Consider the following 25,241-nt stretch of genomic DNA (forward strand, 5'->3'; position numbering starts at 1 on the left):
ATTTCACAGACTGATTCCTGAGATTAGCAAGTCATCTAATTCCTACAGTCTACACACACCCGCATCCCTGCAGGACTGGGATGCTTATTGCAGGGCCTTCCCTGTAACACTGACTGGTGACCCGCCTTTAAAAGACCAATGTACAAAGGCTGGTTTTCTACACTACCGGCCTTACTACCACAAGTGGAGGGATCTCCAACTTAGGCGGTGGAGTCAATACATACTGTGGAAGCATTGTGCATGTCTTGTTAATGGAGGCAGCTGAATTGCATCATTTTTTTTCCATGCACACCTTTTCTGCTATATATATATATATAGCTATTATGCTACTCACTCACCTTTTTGTACTCCATGGTACAGCTCATTCCATTTGCAGATTTACAGGAAAGGCAACCCCCCTCAAGCAGCCCAAATACAGGAGACACTGGACAAGGAGACAGTCTGGACATCAAACAGATCCACTGTCGATGACATTGTGAAGGCCGGGGTTCCCCCTCGACAACAAATTGAGGACAACAATCTCCCCATCCGCTCAGTCACTGAGCAGAATTGGAAGGGCTTGGCCTTTAAGGATTTTGGAGAGGAAAAAGGCAAAGGTACATGCACACATGACTTGCAATCCAATCCCCAATTTTAAGTGAGTGATTACTTCTATGTGCATATGTTGAGTCCGTGCTCCCAATTATTAAATGTTCATTTATTATTTTGTGTTTATGATGGGTTAACTTAATGTTATGTTATGTTTATTGAGTGTTTGAGTTGATTGAGGACTGATTGATTGCAGCTGTCTGATATCCATTGTGGGCGTGTTTAATAAAAGTCTCGCACCCGCAGCTGAGTTCAGTTGTGTGTAGGTGACCTGGGAAACAGCAGAGCGTCTCCGATTCATTTCTCCTTGTACACGGTGCTTCTTTCTCTAACTCCTCAGAGTAATCCAGAGATAGTTTGCCGTGTTTCCACCGTGTGTGATGATTAGATGCTGTTAGCACCATGAGCAGAAGAATCACAGACACAAGCCGCTGGTCTCGGCTCCTATTTGACGGAGATGAAAAGAATTACGAACTATGGGAGACAAAATATTTGGGCCACCTTCGTCTGCAGGGCCTGAAAAACATTGTTTTCAATGACACCGAAACGGAAGACGCAGAGGAGCATCTAGTGGATGCAGCCAAGAAAGTCTATCACTGGTGATGCAAGAGGTGGCAGACGACAGCCGAGAAGCTCTGAAGATTTAAAGGGACTATTACCAAGGTAAAGGAAAGCCACACATAATCAATCTTTATACAGAACCGACATCACTTCAAAATTCAGACAGCGAAAGTGTGACTGAATAAGTGATGGACTACTGGTAGCTATGGTTCTGAAGGGGCTGCCTGAGTCCTTCAAACCATTTGCAGTCCATATTACACAGCGTGCTGAGACCGTATCTTTTGCCGAGTTTAAAACAAAGCTATGCAGCTACGAGGACAGAGAAGATGCAGGCTGCGGCAACTGATGACAACGTGATGAGAGGGAGACCTGCCAGCGCAGGTGACCGAGGAGCAGAGAGGGCAGCAGCAGACCTGGTGTGCTTCTAATGCGGCCTGAAGGGACACCTGGCCAGAACCTGCCAGCGAGAGTTGTGGCGCAGTCACAGTCTGCAGAAGGAAACAGCGCAGAGGCCGAGACGACGCAGCAGGTGTCAACGTGAGGGGTCTGATGGGTCGACCATCAGACCCCTCACGTTGAGGGGCAACATCGCATATGATCACAGATCTCGCCAAGTTCAACAGGTTTGATGAGGAGTTCCAGGCCGATACACACTGCGTGGAGCTGGCTGAGGGCACGAGGTGCAAGGGGGTGGCAGAGCACTGCGGCGATACAGAGGTCTGTCTGATTGACAGCAGAGGCAGACATCTGAACACCACGCTGAGGCAGCTCTGTACATCCCATCCTATCCACAAGACATTTTCTCGGTGAAAGCAGCCACTGCCAGCGGAGCCACCGTGATCTTCAAGAAAGGGAAGGACGTTCTGATCCACAGAGACGGTACGACACACATTCAGGTACATCACAGATCATATTATTTTCACACAGTAAATAATGATGATGATGAATGTGATGACCAAAGCAGGGGATGTTTTGATATGCAGACATGGCATGAGATTCTGCGGCACTGCAACTATGATGACATTCAGAGGTTACAAAGTGTTGTTGATGGCATTAAATTTAAAGGTCCAACAAACAAACCTCCACATTGTTAAGTGTGCACTCTGGGAAATTTTTCCAAACCAGAAACAGAGACCCTGATACGAGAGCTAAAACACCTCCAGAGCTAGTACGCACAGATTTGGCAGGACCGATCCACCCAGAGTCCAGAGATGGTCACAGATATGCACTTTCATTCACTGATGACTTTTCCAGTACAGTGTTTGTGTATTTCTTAAAAAGCTACAGAGAAGTTTCTAGCTGACACAGCCCCATACGGCAAGATCAAGTGTTTCAGGTCTCGCAAGGTACTGAATACACAGGAAAAGGTTACCAGGCTCTACTCATTAAACATGGGATTAGACATGAGACATCAGCACCTTACTCTCCTCACCAGAATGGCACTGCTGAGCGCAATTGGCGCACACTTCTTGATATGGCACGGTGCATGTTGATTGAAAGTAATCTGACAAAACAACTGTGGACTTATGCAGTCCAGACTGCTGCTGTGGAGAGGAACAGATGTTTTAATAAACGCACAAAGCAGACACCAATCCAAGCACTGACAGGCAGACAGCCGAACCTGCCCAGAACCCAGAGGTTTGGGTTTGAGTGTTTTGCTTAAAAACAAGACAAAAGAAAATTAGATCCAAGGTGTGAAAAGGGTGTTTTCATCGGGTATGACAAAAACAGTCCAGAATACATTGTCTACTTTCCTGACACTAAGAAAGTGCAGAAGTGCAGGGTGGTAAAATTTGTGGCTAAAACAGGTATAGGGCAGCAGACACAGACTAACTTAACACCTGTAGATGACTTTGTTCAGTACAAGTCCAAAAGTCCAGATCACCATGTCTCACTAGAACATAATCCTGAAGTGAGCCACCAGCCTGGAGTGAGCCGCCACCAACCACAGCCAGTAGAGGTCAAGTGTGAGCCTGAGCCCAGGTGTTACCCTTCGAGAGAGAGAAGGATGCCAGACAGATACACAGATTGTAGAATGTCTAAATATGTGTCTGATGACGAGACTGATCAAGTCAATATGATATAAAAGAACATAAAACTGAAGGAAGATTGTTCAGTGTCTCGGCTTCAGTGATTTTTAAATAATTAAAAACATACCAAGATGAAGAACCCAGAAAAAAAATAGGAAGGTGGAGGGCTTGACTAAAAAAAAGGAAACATACAAAGGTGACACACTTTTAGGTTGGCATTAAAATAAAACACTGCAAACAAAGCACACTAAAATATAAAAGAACACACAAGGGAACAAATAAGTCAAATCACACAGCCACCTTTTACACAGTAAAGCACAAGGCCACCTCTGTATGAATCAGCCAGTTTTAAAATGTACTTACACAAAAACAAGCCTCACAACCCTAAAACAAGCTACAATCTTTGGTAAAATGTAAAACGAATTAAGAATATACTAAAAAATATAAATAATAAAAGATATATGTATAAATACACTAAAATCATTGAATAAAACCTCGCACTTAAACCCAATAAAAGAAATTAAAAACTCAAGTGAGTTTCAACAAGCACAAAGCAGCAGTGGCAGTCACTGCTGCAAAGACACAAACACAGGTTAGACAATCTTGCTGTCTGTGCGTTGCTCACTGAAACACTACAACAATAGTAAAATTACTTTGGCTGTACAACACCCGATCAACACTCAAGTTGACCGGCCGTGGACACAAACACGGACAGCGAGAGAGAGAGAGAGAGAGAGAGAGAGAGAGAGAGAGAGAGAGAGAGAGAGAGAGAGAGACAGGGACAAAGGTCAAAGCTCGAGGTGTTAAAGGAGTATCTCATTGTTCTTTAGCAGTGGGTCCGAGACTTCAACACAGATAAACTGTTGTGTCCGTAGTCACTTGTCTCCATCTAGTGGACAAAACAAGTCATTGCACCCACCTTAGGAAGTAACAACAACCATTAGTCCTACACTTACAAACCATTAAAAAGCAGTGATTTTGACCTCAAATCAAATGGAAATGCAATCAATGGAACCCAACGACTATTGTTAGCAGAAGTAAAGTTTTTTTTTTTTTTTTTGTTCTATTCCACAAAGGGCCGAATGGCCGAAGGTTTTCTTTCGAGCCGAGCAGCAGCACAACAGACTTGACTCATTTCATCAGCTGATCCCAGTCTTCAGACAGCTGATTGGTCAGACTGCGTGCTCTTGATCGGTCCGAGGAAAAAACCTGCAGCCACACGGCCCTTTTTGGGAATAGTTTGGACGTGTCTCTGCGAGAATGAAATGCATTCCGTGGCACCTGCCCCCCTTTCTCTCTGTCTTTAGCATTTACTTATTTATTTATTCTTTCACTCCTTCATTTATTTATTTGTTTGTTTGTTCTTGTAGCTGTTTAAATGATTTGTTCATCCTCATGTCTGGTGATTACAGTTATCCATATATCATTAAGGAATGTTTCACATGCAGTATTTTATGTCTGCCCTTTTCCTGCAGCAGCTTTTCAATGTTCAAACCTTTCGTTTCTCAAATAAATGAGTTGAAGAAAAGACAGTGCCTTTGTGTTTTTCACTTTTTTGTAACCCTTTCTATGTCAGTCGTATGTGAACAAGACTTCAAGACGTTTTCCTTTGTAGCAAAAATATTCATTTAAACATGACAGTAAACAACAACACAACAACAAATGAGTGATCATTAAAGAGCAATGGCTGTCAAAGCGGATAAGTGTTCTGGTGTAATAGTCAGTACGCTTACGGGACCCAAATTATTATTTTCTCCCTGTCTTCTGCTTTTATGGCTCCAATGTTTCACGGGATCTCGAGCGTTTCTCCATACAGGCCTGTAACAGTCTCCAAACCGCTCACTTGGAGGAGGAGCGCAGCGACAAGTGCATCCCTGCGACTCTTTCAGATCCTCAGTCTGTTAGCCCGGTTCTTGTTGAAAGCCCAAGAACGGTCCGAAGCAATCTTCAGTTCACAGTCAAAGTATTTATTGAGGTCACATATAAAGTAATACAGCGCTGGTCTCAGACTGACAGAGCTCCCGTAGGATCTCCGCCAGAATGAGCATAGTCGTCAGACAAAAGTTCACATTTATCATGTTGGGTTTGACCAAACCCAGTACAATAATCAGATATACGTTACAGAATATAATTGGTCAGTTCCCAAGGCCTGGGCATACCATATCTTGTTCTGGACATGTGATAAACAACCTGTATGAGGGTGTGTTGTGTGAAGCGCGTATCTAAATGCAAGAGACATCACAAACAGAGGAGACAAGACTGTCAACAACCAGAGTGCCACCTGCCTTTTTGTTATGAGAAGTGGAGAAGTGGCTCTCACCAGTCATGTTATCCTTACGACTCTAGGCCATGAAAGACATTCATGTAGGTTCAAGATAATGGGATGAAAACACATGAGATGACCTTAAAGGGCCAGGGGCCTCATTTATAAAACTTGCTTACGCACAAAACGGGGTTTGAAAGTTGCGTACGCAACTTCCTACGCAAAGGTTGTGATTTATAAAAATAAACTTAGCGTGAGAATGTGTGCACCGGTACGCCAACTTTGATGCTTGCGTACGAATATTTTGGAGACAGGGGGAACTGGCGGTGCAGATGGTGAGGTGGTGAACTGAAGCCAGATTGATCTCATACATTTAATGTCATCACATATCAGACTTATAGAGCCGCGTAATCATAAACACCCAAGTCTGCAGTGTTATAGATGTGTTCCTTTAATGAGCCGTTAGGCCTACTACTGTATGCACAATGTTCATATATCATACTTCCATCTTCAAATGATACAGAGCGGTGGATGGCACTGATGGATTAGTAGTAATTCTGACAAGGTGTGTAACAATCATTCAATTAGCTGAGTAAGCATATAAATAGTGCGGTGACACTCGTGCGTAATGCTGCACAATGGATGCGCTGGCACTGCTGGAAGATCACGCAAATGGTAGGATCAGGATGGAGAGAAGTTTTAGGGACCACGGAGATTTGCTGGCCCATGATGATGACTGGCTAATAAGCCAATTTAGATTCCCTAGAGTGGTGCTCTTGGATCTATGTGCTGAACTGGGCCCAGTGTTAGATAGACCCACCCGCCGGAACCGCGCCATCCCGGTGCATATCCAGGTGCTGACCACTCTGGGGTTTCTGGCGACTGGCTCCTTTCAGCGGGAATTAGCCGACAGGTAAGTGTTTGATATGATTAATATTATATAATGTTACATTGTCTGTCTAAAGCCCCTTTTGGGTATGATATAATTCAGTTAAATTGTGTCCTTAGGTCTGGGATATTTGCAGCAATGTCCGATTTCCCAAATATAATCGACGCAATTGACTGCACTCACATTGCTATAAGGGCTCAGAGTGAAAATGAATTTGCTTATGTGAATCGAAAAAATGTGCATTCACTCAATGTACAAATTATTTGTACCTCGGACATGATCTTGACGAATGTAGTGGCACGGTGGCCTGGGTCAGCACATGACTCATTCATCCTGACGCACAGTAGTGTAGGGATCTGTAATTTCTGCCACACATCGCTCTGTGGCACTGGAACTATTCACTGCGGTGACAATGTGCCGCCACTCTTTTTTTTTTTTTTTTTTTTTTTTTTTTTTTATTGTATTCGTGACGCCACTACTGTGACCACCAAACAAAATGTCCTTTCTGGCCTCCACCTCACCCACAAGCACCTCGATTTCAGTCTCCGTAAAATTTCTTTTTCTTTTCTCTGCCATGATCGAACGTAAAATGCCATTGATCAGCAGGCATATTTATATGCAAAGACATTCATGAGGTACTTTGCATTGACCATTCATGGTAAAATGTGGGTGTGTCGGAGGCGGGATGTGAGGTGAATCCACCTGCGCAATCTTCCAGGTGGAGTGTGATTTATAAAGGGAAAATTGCGTGCAGGTGTGAGTACGCACGTTTTATAAATCCGAATATTTTTTGGCGTACGCCATTTTCAGCTTTTGGACATACGCACACTTTTAGTATGGATTCTACGCAATGTTTTATAAATGAGGCCCCAGATCACCATGTCTCACTAGAACATAATCCTGAAGTGAGCCACCACCAACCACAGCCAGTAGAGGTCAAGTGTGGGCCTGAGCTTAGGTGTTACCCTTCGAGAGAGAGAAGGATGCCAGACAGATACACAGATTGTAGAATGTCTAAATATGTGTCTGATGACGAGACTGATCAAGTCCAGAAAGAAAGCAGTGGGGGGTAGATGGGTGTATGCTATTAAAAACAATCTTGATGGATCTGAGAAATGCAAGGCCCGATATGTTGCTCAGGGATACAGTCAAAAGATGGGTGTAGATGATGAGGAGACATTTTCTCCTACAGCTAACTTGACTAGTATCAGAGTGCTGATGCAGAAAACAGCACAAAACTGCGGATGATGCAGCACTGATGAATGATGACACAAGATACAGAGAGGCAGTCGGAAGCCTCATCTGTTTGATTGTGTGTACCAGATCTGATTTGAGCTGCATTGTAAGCAAATTGTCAAAGTACTTTACTGAACCTACCGAACAGCAATGGAGTACAGTTAAGCTGTACTGATGTATCTCAAAGGCACAATTAACAAAGAGTTGTGCTACAGGAAAAGTGATGAGAACCTGAGTGTACAAGCATACAGTGAAACGGATTGGCCTGCTGATGTCAGTGATGGACAAAGTACATCAGGTTATTGTATAAGCCAACGAAGGGTGGCACTTTAGTGGCATGGAAAACCAAAAGAAGCGAACCGTAGCACTGTCCAGTTGTGAGTCAGAGTACAAAGCCTCTTGAAAAATCTGTCACACCTTAAAACATCTGTGTGAAAACGCTTGGAAACTAGTAAAATCAAAGTGAATTCAACACTGAGTTGAAATGTGGTCTCCAAACCTCAAACCCAGCAACACCACTAATCCTCCAGTAAAATCTCATCCATATAAGGACCTGTGTTCCAAAGTCCTGGTCCACTGGACCATGTCCATCATCCACATGGGCATGGTCACTTTCGTAACATTTCGGTAAAATTGTTATTGTTTGCTCACATGTAAAGAAGTTTAACAACACAGCTTTGCATGAGACCAATGCCATGTTACTTGTAATCCATGTGACCAAAAAAAAAAAAACATAATTCAAATCACAAATTCTTGTAAAATATATCCTTGCCTTAATCAAAACCAAAATACCTTCTCATGCTGTCTTTTTTTTCCCGCAGACACGATTCCAGTGTATCCGCAGGTAACAACGTCGTCAGTCAGGTCACTGATGATGTCATTACCAGCGCTGGTCATCTGAAAACAGATCAGGCGTCAAGTGAAATTAAGCGTCATTGTATCATTGTTCTCTGCAGGCAACAAATCAAAACAGTAACTGTGCGCGCCATATCATAATGATGTTAATACAATTACTGACTTTGATCAAATTGTATTTACCCTCTCGATAAGCTGCGACAGTTCAAGATCTGTTACATCACTGGCAGACACAGAGCAGAGATATCTGAAGCATGAAGTTCGGGCAAGGTCCACCTTGTGCCAGACTAGCTGCCATGACTTCCCCAGCACTCCTAACCAAAGCAAAACAACACAGCAAATAAACTGCTTGATTACAACCAGAGTACAACATTTAATAGAGCCGTGTAGTAAAGTGAAAGAATCTTCCCTTTCTCATCTGAACCTCCAGCAAAGAGTCTGTTTTCCATCTCTACCAGCATTTCTGCAAAACAACAAACAGGAAATCCAAAAGGTCTCTTCTGTCTCTCTTTTTTTTCATTTAATTAACATTTGAGCCCACTATCCCACCAGAGGCCCCCGTATGTGGGGAATTCCTTTCCTTTTTGTTCTTTATCTTTTCTCCTGCACCTGGCCTTTTAAGAATTGGATGTGTAGAATTTTTCTCTTATTGTGAAATTAAATACAGACAAACACTTTTACCTGGGAGGAATTCTCTGCTAAGGGCACCAGTATCGACGCCTGCTTCACCAAACAATGTGACCTGAAGTCTGCTTTTGGGCGTGGTCTTCTTCTGCCGTTGCATGCCTCTGCTGAAGAGGTCAGTCCGCGACACACAGATGGAAAATGTGTTTGTTACATTGACTTGACAAGTGATCCAATTCAAGATTTCCTCAGAACTGGAATTTAAAAAAAAAAGAAGAAGAAGAAGAAGAAGAAGAAGAAGAAGAAGAAGAATCGGGGGGAGACATTCCCCTTTATTTGTCACACACACATGCGAGCACGGCACACTGAGGTGAAATTTGACTTCCGCCTTTAACCCATCCTGGTCGGTGGGTTCCCGGTCGCCAGACCGGCGCCCGGGGACCCATCTTTGGCGTCACCATTGGTCGGGTGGTGATCTTCTTGCATGTTTTTAGTGGGGGTATATTTTTACGGAGGATACCCCAGGTGAACATGGGGAGAACATGCAAACTCCACACAGAAAGGCCCTCCTCGAGCAGCAGGCACCGAAGGCATGGTGGAGGACACACCCGGTGCCCGCAGCGAGATTCAAAATTACTCTGGAGGATGCGGGCATCGATCCCGCTACCTCTCGCATGCTAAGCGAGCGCTCTACCATTTGAGCTAATCCCCCATACAAATTGAACATTAAAATAGACACCAACATATTCACATATTGTCTGAGTGTTTTATTTACTTATTTATTTCTTGTTAAACGTTGAGCATTTGAATAAAAACTTAAATCAGATGTGGTTATGCTGTCTGTGGGATTTCAGAGCTGTTTACTACTATTATTCAGGGGGGTTAACAGGGTGTGGCACGGTACAGCAATTGCCACACCTCCTACACTGGTGAAATCCGAAGGGGTGAGGGGAGGCCTCAATGCAAGATAAGAGAAAAATCTGTCACAAACATACCATGTTTTTGGATTACCGCATTTCTCTGTGATCACACTCCAACATGACAAAGCTTTTCAACAGGAAAAAGATGACTGACACTGTAGTGTCACTTTAAAGGGGATATTATCCAGATAACAGAATTTGCCACCAGAATTACCTCATGTACAATATCACCTTTGAAAGGTCCTGATTGGACTGACTGCTACTGATCCACTTGACTCGTGGCTGTCATTGTCTGAAGGCCTGCACACATAAAGAAAACAGCTTGTCCTAAATTATTTTGAAATAAATACTTGCATACATGTCTTTGAACAGATGATTGCTAAATACAAACTCCCTAAGAGAGATTTTTGGAAATATCTTCAGTTAAGGAGCTGCATTACGTCAATACAAAGGAAATGCCCTCTAATACCTCACACAGTGATACAGGAAGTGTTTCAGAGCGATCTGATGGCGAAGGGCAGGACATCCAGGTTTTACAGTCTAATGCAGACCTGCCAACCTTGTCTAAATATTTTGAGTACCACTTGTGTTGTTCGACTTTTTTTTCGCAGACTTTTGTAACTCCATTGCTTTGCACACAGTAATTTCCCCATTCACTGGCTGGAAATCGATTATAAAAAAACAATAAAACCTGTATTTTTGATTACAATGCCTTTAATAAAGAAAATATAGACATTTTGCACTCTGCAATTACATTCTTTAACTATTTCTTAACATGAACATCCAAACCCATCGACAGAAAACCAAAAAATGCTCTGTCCTTCTGAGCCATGCAGATACTGTATCATGACAGCCTTTCGATGAAACACAGAAACACTTTCAAAACAAGGTAACTGTATTATTTCAATTTTTTTATTTTGTTGACTTTGACCCTGATGCCCTTTTAAACACAGTTTTTGCATCAGTCATCACTCCTTCCTGGAGTGGAACTTGCTCTGGACTGTGTTGCCTCACAGGTTGCTGACTTTGCCTTCTTTAATAGAGCATCACTGAAACCCTCCATGTGACAGATGGTCCCTTTTGCAGCCATGCTCACCTTTCTTGTCACCAAAGCACTGATCATGTCAGTGTTCACTACTTATTTCATTCAAATTAATTAAAAATTATTTTAATATGTATTTCATTCAAATGGTAATAATTCATTTTGTATATTGCAACAGGTGTTTTTGTTTTCAAGAATGTAATAATTACATTGGCTTACAGCACATATGCACTCATCACCGGGGCTAATTTATATATTACCTGCAGCTCCCTGGTGGCTTATGTCCACATCATAATTGCACACAAAATGCATGATGAGGAACTTCAGAGGGTCGGAAGCATGGCCACTGTTCTTGACATTTACTCAAAAACTTCTGGGGGACATGGACCCTCTTCTTTTTGGCAGGTCTGCTGCCCTGTCCCTCCCTGTCTTCGTCTTCCTCATCTGCCATGATAGTGGCTGCAAAACTTGCTGCGAAAGATTTGTTGGCTACATGTTTAAACTGTATAAATAATCACATTCCTCCTTATATACAGGCCTACTCTATCTGCAATGGATATATATAAAGGCTAAAATACACACACACACAAACACACACACACGATGCATTGGGGTCATGAGAGGAACATGATCGATAGATTTACTAAGAAAAAAAACTCGCAAATCTTTTTTTTTTTTTTTTTTTTTTTCACTTAGACTTCGGCTCGAATGTTTCCACAGTGAAAGTAACGTTACGCGTAACGTTTACCAACAGCTGGCAGGTCCGCTGACACACTTAGCTTTTTAAGCTCCAACTGCAGCGAGTGGGGAACGGAGGACGGAGAGGGAGGCAGAGGGCAGGAGGAGGCAGGGAGGAGGGGGGCGGGGATGTTACGCTATAGGTTCGGCAGACTCGTTATTCTCCGCTTTTCTATAATGATTGGCTGCATCGTGTTGTCAGACTTGAGTACCGCACGTGCACATTTGCCACAGAACTCACATGTCCGCAGCTTTCTGCGTAGTTTAGAGGGGCGAGTCATACCAGCGTATTTAGATGTCAAATTGCGTACTTGCTACGCAAAATGCGTACAGGTTGGCAGGTCTGACACCACGGGCAAACTTTTGACAGGGTGTAACCACTCAGTCGAAAGAAAAACAACCAAGTAACTGTGACACGTTAAATCAAATGTTTTATTCTTTTGTCATTTTTATGTGACAATTTACTGCTGACAACTTTAAGTCACTGTTACAAAGCCATTGCTTTACTGTTCATGATGGTTTACTCGAGTTAGTTTTTACCTAAATGTTACTTTTGTATTCAAATCATTTTTTGTCCAAAGTCAAAATTATGATCAAGTTTTGGGAAATTCACAAATAAAATTCTGATGACTACGAAGGAAACATCTTTTGTTTGAGCTATGTTTTAACATTTACACATACATACATTTCAGTATAGATGTTTGGGTCTCCTGTCTCATGTCAAATTGAACTGATGTCAGAGTTCCAACCATTTCAACTTCTGCAAGATCTCGTTGCATCTCAGGCATTTCTTGTCTTGCCCTTAGCCTTTCAATACACGGAACCATTGTTATGTAAACGTCTCTGAACAGTTTCCATCATGTCAGGAGTCAGAGGGCACTCCATTTCCTGGACCTGAACCACATTTGGTTCCTCATGTACAGCGTCGAACATCTCCCAGTCAGTTCCAAATAGCTCCATGTTCCAGAAAAAAATTTCCTTTTAAGATTATTTTGAATGAAAAAGCATTTGTTAGCCTCATAGAATAACTGCCTAACTCATATTTTAAGGTTTTTAGCATGATGATGCAAAGTGATTCAGCAGTGTTAGGAGAGTAGAACTGGGTAGATACCACAATTTAGCCAAAATATGACTTGGGTAATTAAGCTATGAGGCTAATGATTTAGAAATATTTCACTGACCTACACAGGTATACTGCAGTGACGATAGAAAACATTTAACCACAGTCAAATATAATGTTTAAGCAAACAAAACATCAATCATAAATTTTGCTTTGTTGACTTGCTCTAATTGTGTGATCACATCAATAAAGTAACACACACACACACGCAAATATCATAATTAAACAATTTTGTTGTTGTTTTTACATAAACTTTAGCCTCCACGTATTCAGGTCAACAAAACTTGTCAACTGGACTTTGCCTTTGGACTCAGCGCTTCGAGTTTGAGCATCAACAAACCTGCAAATCTTCCTTCACGTCACAAGGGTTCTTCATGTGAGCCAAAACCCAGAGCTGGTTCGGGGAGAGTCCACCTTCAGACCGTGAAGGATGGTTGTCCCAGCCCTCTGTGAAGGTGTGAAGGGCCTCTGCCAGGCGTGGAAGGAAAACATAGTGGACACAAAACAGATGAACCACATCTGCCGAATCCAGCAGGCCATCTTCCTCGAGACTGTGAAGAACTTCAGAGTATAGATGTGTCACGCTGGTCCAGACGTCTCGCCACAGGCGCTCTGTTCTAGATCAGAAACAGCACTTATTCAATTGAAACGCAATAACTTAAACTGTCTGACTGAAATTACTTTCCAACAATAATTTCCCATGTTCTTACTATTTATATAGAGTAAATTGGGTCAATTATTATTGTACCCTCTGATTATGTACACTCCGCCCAAATATGAAGCTCCCTCTTCCAGTGCCTTTAACAGCGAACATGGTCTCAGCAATGGCAACATTTTCAATGCCTTCATCGCCCCTGACCCTTGAAAATACATGGGGGAAATGTTCAGTCATGTCCATCACAACAAAATCTAACATTACTGAAATGAGTAATTAGGGCATGGAAACAATAGCCCATGTTTATATCACTGTGTACCTGAAGGCCAGCCATAGTTTTCCACTGCCTTCAGGAAAAATGAATGAGCAGCGTCTGAGCGGTGGTTTGTTGCTGGTTCCAGATAGAAAATCTATATAGAAAGACAAAGAGTGTTTGAATCTGTGGAGGCAAAATACTAAGGCCTACAACACATAAGATAAATAATATTCATCGATCCCTAGGGGAAAATTCAGGAGACATAGCAACAGTGGTAAAAACAGGAATAGATAAGAGTCAAGAACACCAAACATAAGCATAAAATAAAAATGAAATAAGAACTGAAATAAGCTTTCTCACACATCTGCACTATGTCCCTAAATTTCTGGGTTAGCATATGTACTCTCTGGGTACAGGGTTTCTACAGTCATGACAGGCATGGAAATGGATTCGGATTAACAAAATGTTTTGTAAAGTTCTGAGTATATAATGTTTTAACGTATTTATCCCCTGCTCCTTTGCTCCTGTACACCCTCCTTTGCCTCCTCATCCTCCTGCTACTCTTGACCTCTCACTCCCTTTCTTCTCATTATCTTCTCCTCTTCGCCTCATATTTTGTCTCCATATGATTGGCCAAAAAAAAACAAAAACAAAAAAACATTCTGTGTATTTTGGAGTAAAGACGTCTTTCTGAGTGCGGCCCTTTTAACTTTTAGTTGATCTTTAGGTGTATATTCAGGACACTGCACCAGAAGACCACTGAGCAGTGGTGGCCATGTAAAGTGAATCAGTATTGCTCCCTACGATTGCCATCTGGGACTATCTACTGAAAGTGATGGAGTGAAATATGATTATCGTTGTGAAAATTTTGGAAAATTCTGTTACTGTTGCTGTGAACCGTGTGGGTAAGTACACAATTAATGAACAGTGAATACATAAACACAAACATGTACAGAGATAATAAAGCACTGTAATCAAAGGTGACAAACCTTTCTGGAATACCCATCTATTGCTCCAAATATGATGATGATGTACCTTGAAGACAAAAGATAAAATGACAATGAGAAGTCACCTCCCTCCAATAAATAAATATGTAAATAACTGCCTTATCGTATGAGCTTATGGTCTGTGTCCACATGGACTGATGATAAAGGGCCCTGCACAGAGTATGACCTTCTTACGATGCACCCCAGCTGTGTCATCCTTTCCAAAACACCCGGACCATCGACTCTGTGCACAGACTCCTTGATGCGATCCCACTGAACTCTGTGCCCATCTGCCTGCAGACAGCCTTTGACCATTCTGTATCCTGCATTTGGGATCTTGCTTTTTATGGACAGCACAGCATCATCCAACTCACTGTCTGATAAGTTGCTGTATGTATGTGGACAACCCAAGTTCACGCATACGCTGAAAGATTGTGCTTTGACTGACACCCAACAGATTTGCGACGCAGGACACCGGTGAAGCGATGTCGATGAGCCGGGACAGAAGCTCCTCAGAAAAAATGAGCTTTGGTCGGCCTTGTTCTCCGGCTCTAATAAAAGCACAGGGACTCTCTTGGGAAACAGCTGCGTGGATCTGACTTTGCAGGGATAAAAGACACTCCACAATTTCAGCTGGGATGTTTAAGGGTCAATGACGTGACGCTTATTTCTTTGTGTCTTTGATTTGCTTACATTTAAAAAGGTTAAAATGTTAAAATAAACTTACATATTACTTGCATACATTCCTTTTTTTTGAAGACCTAGTCTAAAATATATGGTTTTAATATATTTTGAGAGAATATTTGGGGGATAATGGCAAAAATGTCATTTGGTGTAACCCTAAAAACTTGGTACCAAATAGTTTAACTTGCTTAAAAAGGTTAAAATTTTGAAAAAAGCATGCTATCAATTAGTTTGGCATAATCTTACATCAGATTTATGTAATAGTAAAAAAAAAAAAAAAAAAAAAAAGTAATAAAACACAGCTGTTCAGAATATTCTATTTTATTTGGGGAATTTTGTCCGTCAAGTCAAAATCCTGAAGTGTCAAGGTGGTGTAACCACCATTCAAGGAGCCATTTTGGTCATATGATGCAAGAAGACAATGTGACAGGAAATGACATCACAGAGAAGGACCCCTGATGAGACTAACTGCCATGTGCCAAGGTTAGTAACTCTTTCAAATTTGAGATAATCTGACATTTTTAGGGTACGGTCAGGTCTGCTTATGTTTACATGTCAAATGGTACGACCCCAGGAAAACATTTATTAATCCTCATAATTATAAAAATGAGTATTTACTTTAAATATTATGTTTGAAATATTCACACAAAGGCCGTGTGTGTACATATGTGTCCATCATTTTAAATTGAAATGTCAAATGGTGTAACCGGTGACACCATTTGACTCCTATTACAAACCTCTCTGTTAGAGGTCAATTTGATCAAACATCAGTAGTTTATGATGCCGATTTATGTTGTAATATAATGGGTGGGAAGAATGTCTTCACCTGGCCTCAACCACCTGACCTCCTTCTCTATTACGAGTCTGATGTGCTGAACATTGTCTCTGAGCCGGAACCTTTGAACTCGCGTCATTCAAAACTCACAGCGAAGGACTGGAAACACTCCCAAGCACACACTGCCTGAACTTTAAGATTCAGACGTTCTGTCACACTGGCACACTCCTCTCTGAAACACCAACTCCACGAGAAAAAAACCTCCACATGGCACTAAACACAAGGTCCAACCCTTCTCTCTCTGCTTTCAATCCCCCTTCTGTTTTTACCTTCATTCATGCTCACTCTCTCTCTCACGCTCTCTCTCTCTCTCACACACACACACACACACACACACACACACACACACACACACACGCAGCGTTTTTGATTAATTGTTAGATATATTTCTTTGCTAAAATCACAATAGAGGTAATGAGTTCAACCTGATGATTCTTGTCAGATTTTTTTCTACAATTAAATAAAATAAATAAGTTCTTGCTCTCTCACTCTAACACACACACACACACACACACACACACACACACACACACACACACATTTTTGTCTCTTTAAACTAAAGAGCTTCCCTGATTCTTGTCAAATGTTTTTCTACACTGAAAAAAATAAAGTTCAATTAAGCTTGAATTCATGTGACTGTCATTCTTGATTTTCAGTGTCAATTGTTTCAAGAAACAGTGACCTTTGACTCTAAAAGCAACACAGTCAGGTGGTGTAACTGGTTCGTGGCAATTGGCGTAACCAGTATTTTTCATGAAAATATTATAATATACATAAAAATGAATGTGGAATATAAAGTAACCCTCGACTGCAGTGTAATAAGATGTTTTTAAACATGTTTTACATAATTTGTCAAAGATTATTTAGAACACAAAGGATGATTACAGTATATGTCCCACTCAATGTATTTAAAAAAGCCTAAAATTTAAATTTGGAGGTCATCCTTATAAAATCTATTTTCATGTGATATTTTAAAATCAGGTAATTATTTTTATGGCTGCATTTATATGCATTCTAGGTGGATTAAACATTTAATATTTATCGTTCTTTTTCGGTTACACCATCTGACATTTTCGGGCACATTCTGTGTGACCTTTGTAAAAAAAAAATGGTACAAACGTGATTTCAAATGACGTGAAACCAACATGAACACAAAATGTACATTTAGACAGACCTGATGAATGCTTTAAAACAGAATTTTAAAAAGTTTTTGAATTTCTCATCTTGCCAACCCTTATTTGTCACTGACCCATGATGCAGTGATCTGAGAGTCCAGGACACTCACAAGGACGATGGACGAGATTTCTCTCTGGATACTGGAGTAATGTTGATGTGTTTTTACTGCCTCCAGCTGTTGGTGGTGTAAAAACATGTCGCTGTCGTTATCTGTCGCAATCTGAGAGTTTTCTGTCTTTTGACAACAGAAATCCATGTTGGTGTCTGTCGACTTTCATGTGAACGTCGACAAAATGAGCGTCTTAAGACACATAAAGACGTCTCGACCGTGTCATGAAATTGCTGCCACTGTAAAATAAACATTTCCAGTTGAGGTCATTCAGTCTGTGAAGGAGTTTTGAGTCTGAACGAGCTGCAGTGACTTTTATTGTTGTTCTTTTCATGCAATGCAGGAATGGACTTCAGGGCCCAACTGAACCTCCTGACGTCTGTCTTCAGAGGACAGATGGACCATCACTGTGGGAGAGGAGGCGTCTGGACTGTCCTGCAGTACTGACGGTCCACCTCACGTAAATACACCAACACTAAACGACTGCTTGGATTCAGGAATGAACCGTCTCCTGCAGACATGCTTGATTTAAAGCTTGGATTTTGTAGACTTGGTCAGCTGTGTTAGTGTTTTCTTTGCTTCTTCTTTTAATGAGCGTAGATTGAAAAATAGATGGTAAGTGCACCCATAAAGTCCACCTCTCTGTTTACAGGGAACTTTCAAGGTAAATTTGCTGCATTTATCCAGAAAAAATATGGCTAAACTGAAAAATGAATGTCCTGTTTGATTAACTTTTAATATATGATGAAATGATGTCTTCAGTGGGTCATCACATACACATTCAGTCCATATGACTTCTCACTTTTTATGATTAAGACTAAACTAAGCACTCAGATTAAGACTAACCTGTCATATAAACTGAGTTGTTTTCCATCCAGAATAGTTGGTTCCCATTTCAGACCTCCTCGTGTCACATGCTCTTCATGCTGCTGCACCTTTAAACCTTCCTGTTAAAACCCCTGATGATAAAAACAGCTGATGCAGCGAGTGTGCTGCCTGGGCGTCTGAAACATCTCATCTTTGGAAACTGTCTTCATGTTGCTGCTGCAAATCATCCAAACCTTTCACACTTCAGGGCTTGAACCCAGGAGGCTCCAGCGTCACGCTGACAAATCCTGATTTGCTGCCAGTAAAAATGCAGTGAAGTAACTCATTAACTGATTGTTTTCAAGCTGAAATTTTTCAATTTGTGTTTTTATTTTCATGGAATTCCTGGAAGGAGTTGAAATCCCACATTTGAATTTTCTGAATGTGTTTGATGCAGATTTAATATCCTGTTAATTTTCTGCATGTTATGCTCAGAATTTGAAGCCTCCTCTTTAAATCTGTAAATCGGTGCTCCACATGTGTGTTTGGCCTTCAGAAGTGACTGATGAACGTCTCAAAGCCCGATGCCTCCAGCATCAGTGCTGAAACACTGACTCTAACCCTGCATGTGAATCAGGAGTTTGCGTCTCGTTGGTATACTTCCCGCTCAGTTTTGAGCTGTGAAGTGGAGTTTTGTTGCGCTCATTGATTAGCGAATGGCTCCTTCCACCTTTTGCTTTTTGTGACATTTTCCCAGCAGAGCAACGCCCTCATTGAAATCCACTGAAAACTGATTGGTTCACATGTAAAAAAGGATTTAGTTTCATTGTTCTGTCAATCCATTTTGTCTCTGATTGTAAGGGAACATTTGTGCCTCATAAAGGTACAACATGGCGTGTGGCTCCAGCTGTAGCTCATTGGCTAACAGTTCAGCACCTTTGCAGCAGGTACATTGTTGTACCTGGATATAAAGATGCTTTTTATCACTTGGGGTGCAGAAATGTTCTTTCAGAGGTAACAGACAAGAAAGAGCAAAGATGTCTCATCATCCTGAGTCATTAACACAGAAATGAATTCCAATGGAAGACACGATGGCGCTAACATGCTTCCTTCCTGACAACACTGGACAAAAGTTCAATCTGACGGCCACAAGTGTGTTTGATGAGACCCCAAATCTCCCAAACCTGTAAACTTCAATCACTTGTAGAGTCACAGTAAAGCAGCATTTTAGCCATTTTACACACAAAACACAGCAGGTGTTGGTTTCTGATGAAAAATACTCAAATCTGAAGGGAGAGAAGCACACAGACGGTCTCAGCAGTCGAAGAGGAGAGGGTCTTTTCCAGCTGTTCATTGCTTTGTTTATCTTTGGTTCATATCATGAAGTCGATTGACTCCATCTGACGTCTGCAGCTCCGTTCCTTTTGCTGCTAAACAGCAAAAACAACCCACTCTGACCCTGTCATACCTGATTACAATCATCATCAGAAGCAGCCAGACCAGCTGTCTTTGCAGCTGAAAAAACGAAGCAGCTTCAAACAGACCTGCAAGTTTGGGCTTGTAGAGTGTCTTAAGTTTACTTTCACTTCCTGCCTTCAGTGTGTCGCAGTTTGTTTTCTCCTCTGAAGCTTCAGCTGAAGGTAAAGTAACTCGTTTCAGGTGTTTTTTACTCAAGCTGTCGTTAGCTTAGCTTCAGCACAAACGGCATCGATCTGCAGCTCCGTCCATCGTTTCTCCAAACTCTGAGTTTAACTGTGAACTCTGGACGAAGGAGCTGAAAGCAGCTCCATTAAAAACATCGGCCATGTTGTGTGGATGTTTGTGAGTGTAAATGCTGGAATAAGAGCAGAAGCAGAGCGAGTTGATCCTTAATAGTTGATGTGGAGACAGCAGGAAGGAGCATTCAGAGGGCTGTGAGGAGCTGAAACCTTTTATTTCTCAATTCAGTCTGTAACTGTGTCACTAAATGAGCTGTCAGAGCTCTGAACTCTCCTCCAACAGCAACGAGTCTCACTTCTTTTTCTCACTTTGTGCTTCAATGTGATCAAGAATCAAACTTTTAATATGACCTGAGAGGGCTTGATTGAGACAGACTTTGATTTTGAAAGGATCTCTCAATGGAACAAAGTAACTAATTTACTCAATTACTGTTATTAAGTACAGTCTGGAAGTACTTGTACTTTACTTGAATATTTCTGCTATTTTACATTCCTCCTGTGTAAATATTTGACTTTCTCCTTCACTTATCGATGACTGAGGATCGTTCAGCCGTAAAGAAACATGTTGAATTTACTGAATATTCCACAAACTGAAGCTTCCTGTCAGATTCAGTCAGTGTGTGTCAGTGGATGTCAACGGTCGTCCAGGCATCAAGTGTGTGTTCACTTCACTGCAGCTTCATGGCGCCATCTAGTGGACTGATAGAAGTACAGCAGCTCAGCCTCACACTGCTGTCTGACTGCAATCAGCTGACACTGATATGAAAGACGAGATAACAGCCAATCAGAGGAGGAGCAGCTGATATTTGGACAGGAGAAACCATGAAAGGATGATTTCAGCTGATGTGCACATGAATGATTTGTGTTTCCTCTCCAGATCAAAGTGTGTGTGAGCTGACGTGAGTTCAGCAGCATGAATCGGTGTGAGGACAGAGAGGAGGGAGTCCGTCCCTCTAAAACCAGTCTGTGTGGGGACGATGACGGCCAGACCGAAGCTCAGAGGTGAGACCAGGATCTCTGACTGTCCAGGACTTAATAATTTAATTTAATTTATTTTTTTTAATTTAATAATCTTAATAACTACCGACCTGTATCCAACTTACCTTTTTTAAGTAAAATTTTAGAAAAACTAGTTTTTAACCAAGTAAATGACTTTTTAAACAAAAATAACATTTTAGAAAGGCATCAGTCTGGTTTTAGGGTGAACCACAGTACCGAGACAGCCCTTTAAAAGATTTTAAACGATATCAGGTCCAACTTGGATAACCACAAGCTCACAGTCTTGGTACTACTGGATCTAACCACTGTCTTCGATACAGTAGACGCATTTTATTAGACAGGCTGAGGCACCTGGTCAGCCTCTCAGGTACTGCTTTTAACTGGTTCGTCTCATACGTCACTGACCGACACTTCTTTGTAAGTTGGGATGCATGTTCCTCAGGAACCCATGAGATCAAGTGTGGGGTTCCCCAGGGGTCAATTTTAGGTCCAACTCTTTTTAATCTTTATATGCTCCAGTGTTTCCTCATGGGGGCGCTCCTCACTGAGAACTGCTCCTGGTCTACTGATGGGGGCGCTGCTGAGGGGACGGCTCTGGCCTGGATGGCTGGAGGCCTCTGCGCCTTGGTGCAGGGGCCTCCTGTCTGCCTGGGTCGGGGTGGTCATGGGCCGGGGGCCCTCTCAGTGTGGATGGCCCCCAAAGGTGGCTTATTCCTTATCTTGTCCGTATGGGTGTGTGTGCGTGCGTGTCTGTGTGTGTGTTTCTGTATGTAGTTATCGGGGTGGGAGTGCTGGGGTTTCTTCTTTGTTGTTTTTAGCTTCTGTGAGGCACTTTGTGTTGCTTTTTAAGCATGAAAAGTGCCATATAAATAAAGTTTGAAGTTTGAAGTTTGTTATTCATAAACTTGGCGTACTTGATTTTCCCCATTTCTTTCTCAATTGCTTTTGTAAGTTTTATCGGATGGTAGTGCCCACCATCCTGATTGAATTCAATCATCACTTTCCACTCTCTTTCCTGTGTTTGATCCACTTGTGTCTGCTTAGTCGGGCTTTTCTTTGATTTTTTGTTATTACTAGGCCATGACACACTCCCCTCCAACCAACTTTCCATTCTATCTTGCCTCTCTCATTTTCTCAAGTCTCTTTTCAGCCTTGAAGACCGAGATATCTTCCAGTCCACTTCGTTCTCACGACACCCATCTGACGTAGTTGACATGATGTTACAGTTACAGGTGGAACATGCTAGAGTACAGTTTATGCAAATCTGCCAAATAGTTTTCGATATACTGATTTCATCTCGGTGCATCTGCTCAGAAAATATCTAGCTAATTGCTGCATACAAAACCCCAACATCACTTTAATCAAAATGGCTATAGTTGTTAGTCACTGCTGTGACTAACTCTAACCCTCCTGCACATTCCACCTTTGTTATGGTGCCAGATAGGTGCAATGCATCATGGCTAGAACTTATGTACAGTTACCTGTATGTACCTTCTCCTGAGACTATAGATAAAGTTACTTGTCACTCCGCTGACATTCTCCTGAGGAAATTATCCATCGGACTACAGCCTTTCAGGGCGACGAACAAAAAAGGATTATTTGCCACTGACTTTCTCTTCTTTTACTTTCCAACCAACTACAGGCTTTCGGAACGACGAAAGAAGAAGGGTTGTTTGCTGCTGACTTTTCTTCTTTGACTTACGTTTCTCCTGCTGCTGTTTGTTGTTTCTTTGTTTTTTGTTTCTCGTGTTTTTTGTGAAATTTTTAAATTGTATTGCATGTAATTGTCTAAATTGTGTTTTTATTTTTTTAAATTCAAAGTCTGACTGAGGAGCTGCAGCGTCGTCACATGGCAGTGACTGGCATCCCTCCACCACTCCCCAGTGCCAATGTTACAGCGAGACCATCGACCACACAGACAGCCGAGAGTGCGGCTCCTCACTCAGTCTGGGAATCATCAGCACCGGTGATGCACTTCTCAGATCCTTCAGTGTTTCAGGCAAGCATGATCTGATTAACTGGAGTAATCCCTCATTTTAAAGCTTACATTCTCCTATTAATCAAAGATTTAGTGTGTAGGGTTGGATTACGTCATTTTACATCATTCTGATGTTGTTTGAAAATGTACTGGTTCATTATTAAAAAAAAAAAAAACCCCACTGGAATAATACAGTGGCACAAAAAGGGACGCTGCAGGGCTTTATTTATGTTTTTCATTTTTTTTAATCAAAGGCAGTTGGATGTCTGTGACGTTGAAGCCTTTACAAAAGTAACATGTTATCCGAAAAACTACACAACCAGTAACCACATACTCTGAAGAAGCAAGGCGGCTAATTAGGTTAGCTCTCGGTGAAGGGTAGACACACGATGGTCCACTCAGTGTGGCACGCTTGCAGCCCCGGACGTCTAAGGGCATCACAGTCCTCTGGCCTATATTTGCATTTTTCTATCTGCTTGCACAGCATATGTAATCAGAGGTGGAATGAAACATCTGGCTGTTGGACCTTCCTCACAGGGAAAGGAGAGTCTGACTGATGGACTGAGTCTCTTCCCGCTGGCTTCGCCCTGAATGGTCTGGCAGTACAGTTATCAGCTCTGTTGTAGTGAGGCAGGAGGAGATTTGGGGCTCCAGGGACAAACACATGCTGTTTGCTCTCATGATCAAAGCAATGAGCTTCTTATTCGCTGTCACTCCTCTCTTCTCTTTGCAGGAGTGTATTGTTTTCATCCCTGTGCTGGTGTTTGATTTTTGGTTTGTTCAAAATCCCTGGTTCAAACTCAGAGTTTGAGAAAGTAAAGGGTGACACATTATTAAGTATCTAGAGGTTGACAAACATAAAGTTCACTGCTCTCTCCTCTTTGCATGAGTCTCTTCCCGCTGGCTTTGTCCTGCCCAGGCATAGTTCACCATCTTACAGTACTTATTGGGTGAATGGTCTGGCAGTACAGTTATCAGCTGTTCATGACAGTTCATTCTTTTTTCCCCCATGGTTAGTTTGCAGGACATTGTTGCTAATGGCAGTGTTTGTGCGGTCCTCTGGCCTATAATTTGTATTTTTCTATCTGCTTGCATAGCATACCTAATCAGAGCTGGAATGAAACATCTGGCTGTTGGACCTTCCCCACAGCGAAGGGTTAGATGATTCACCAACTTCTGGAGGGCCTGGGTGTAGTCCTTCTCTATAGCTGCCCTCTTTTGGCTGAAAGTTCTCAGGTCTTCCAGGAGGTCACATTCTGTCTGGTGCTTGATGTGTATTCTGCTCATCGGCTCTGCATGACTGTCTGTTTCAGCTCCTTTCTCGGTGGGGGTTGCATCCTTATGTCTTGACATAAAAATTATACAAAAGACAGAAGTTTATCTGGAAAAGTTTGTGCAAATGTTTCGAACAAATGAAAAGTGAAATAGGGCATTACAGCCAATCACAGCCAGTGAAGCGGCCATAGCGAGCCCAGTAAATAGCAAGTTGAGCACAGTCTTGACAGTCACTGCAGTAACTAACTCACTCTGGGTACTTGTGTCTGATTGGTGGTGGCCGTCGTTGTAGGTGGTGCTGGGCAGGGACTGCTTCCCACATGCGCCGGCCCTGTGGCATCCAGAGCAGCATCTTCGCTGCACTCCCACAGCATGCTGACGTCACTTTGCTCTTGCTCTGTCTTCAATTTAGTACAATCAAAGGCTTTTTTGGCTCGGGGGTACTCGCAGTCTCAAATATGAAAATGTCATGATCAGTATCAACATCATCACCATCAGCATTAACAGGCAAAGATGGGGAGCTCTGTGGGCTCACATGCACTGATATCAATGTATGTGAGGTGCCCAAATGGAAGCCATTAACTTTGGGTCTTTTGGGTGTTCGTTGTGGAGTAGCAGGCTTTGTTCTTTTCCCCCTCAGGGGACCTGTTGACAGTGAGTATACATGAGAAATAACTGGTGCCAGATAGGTGCAATGCATCATGGGTAGAGCTGTCAAATACACTGTGACAGTCGGTTGGGTGGAGCTGGACTAAACTACAGTCATTGTCAATTTTTTTTTGAAATTTTGCAGGTGTCAATCTACCATGAACACACACTGTAGAGTCACTTCTTGCCCTCCGTCCTCATCCTCAACCTCACTCCAGTGTTTGGGACTGAGTGTGTGCTAAACAAACC

At 42.1% G+C, this 25,241-nt stretch overlaps 2 protein-coding genes and 1 non-coding gene across 3 annotated transcripts in view; all 3 read right to left on the bottom strand.

Annotated features, from left to right (window-relative positions):
* Window positions 1–25,241, bottom strand: part of LOC143317615 (uncharacterized) — a 238,911-nt gene that overhangs the window by 28,264 nt on the left and 185,406 nt on the right. The gene's annotated exons all lie outside the window — the stretch shown is intronic.
* LOC143317620 (uncharacterized) overlaps window positions 1–25,241 on the bottom strand; it is a 176,513-nt gene that overhangs the window by 1,690 nt on the left and 149,582 nt on the right. The gene's annotated exons all lie outside the window — the stretch shown is intronic.
* Window positions 9,686–9,758, bottom strand: trnaa-agc (transfer RNA alanine (anticodon AGC)). The gene has a single exon. It is a non-coding gene; the product is annotated as a tRNA-Ala (tRNA).

This window comes from Chaetodon auriga, assembly GCF_051107435.1.
Source record: "Chaetodon auriga isolate fChaAug3 chromosome 23 unlocalized genomic scaffold, fChaAug3.hap1 SUPER_23_unloc_1, whole genome shotgun sequence".
NCBI lineage: Eukaryota > Metazoa > Chordata > Actinopteri > Chaetodontiformes > Chaetodontidae > Chaetodon > Chaetodon auriga.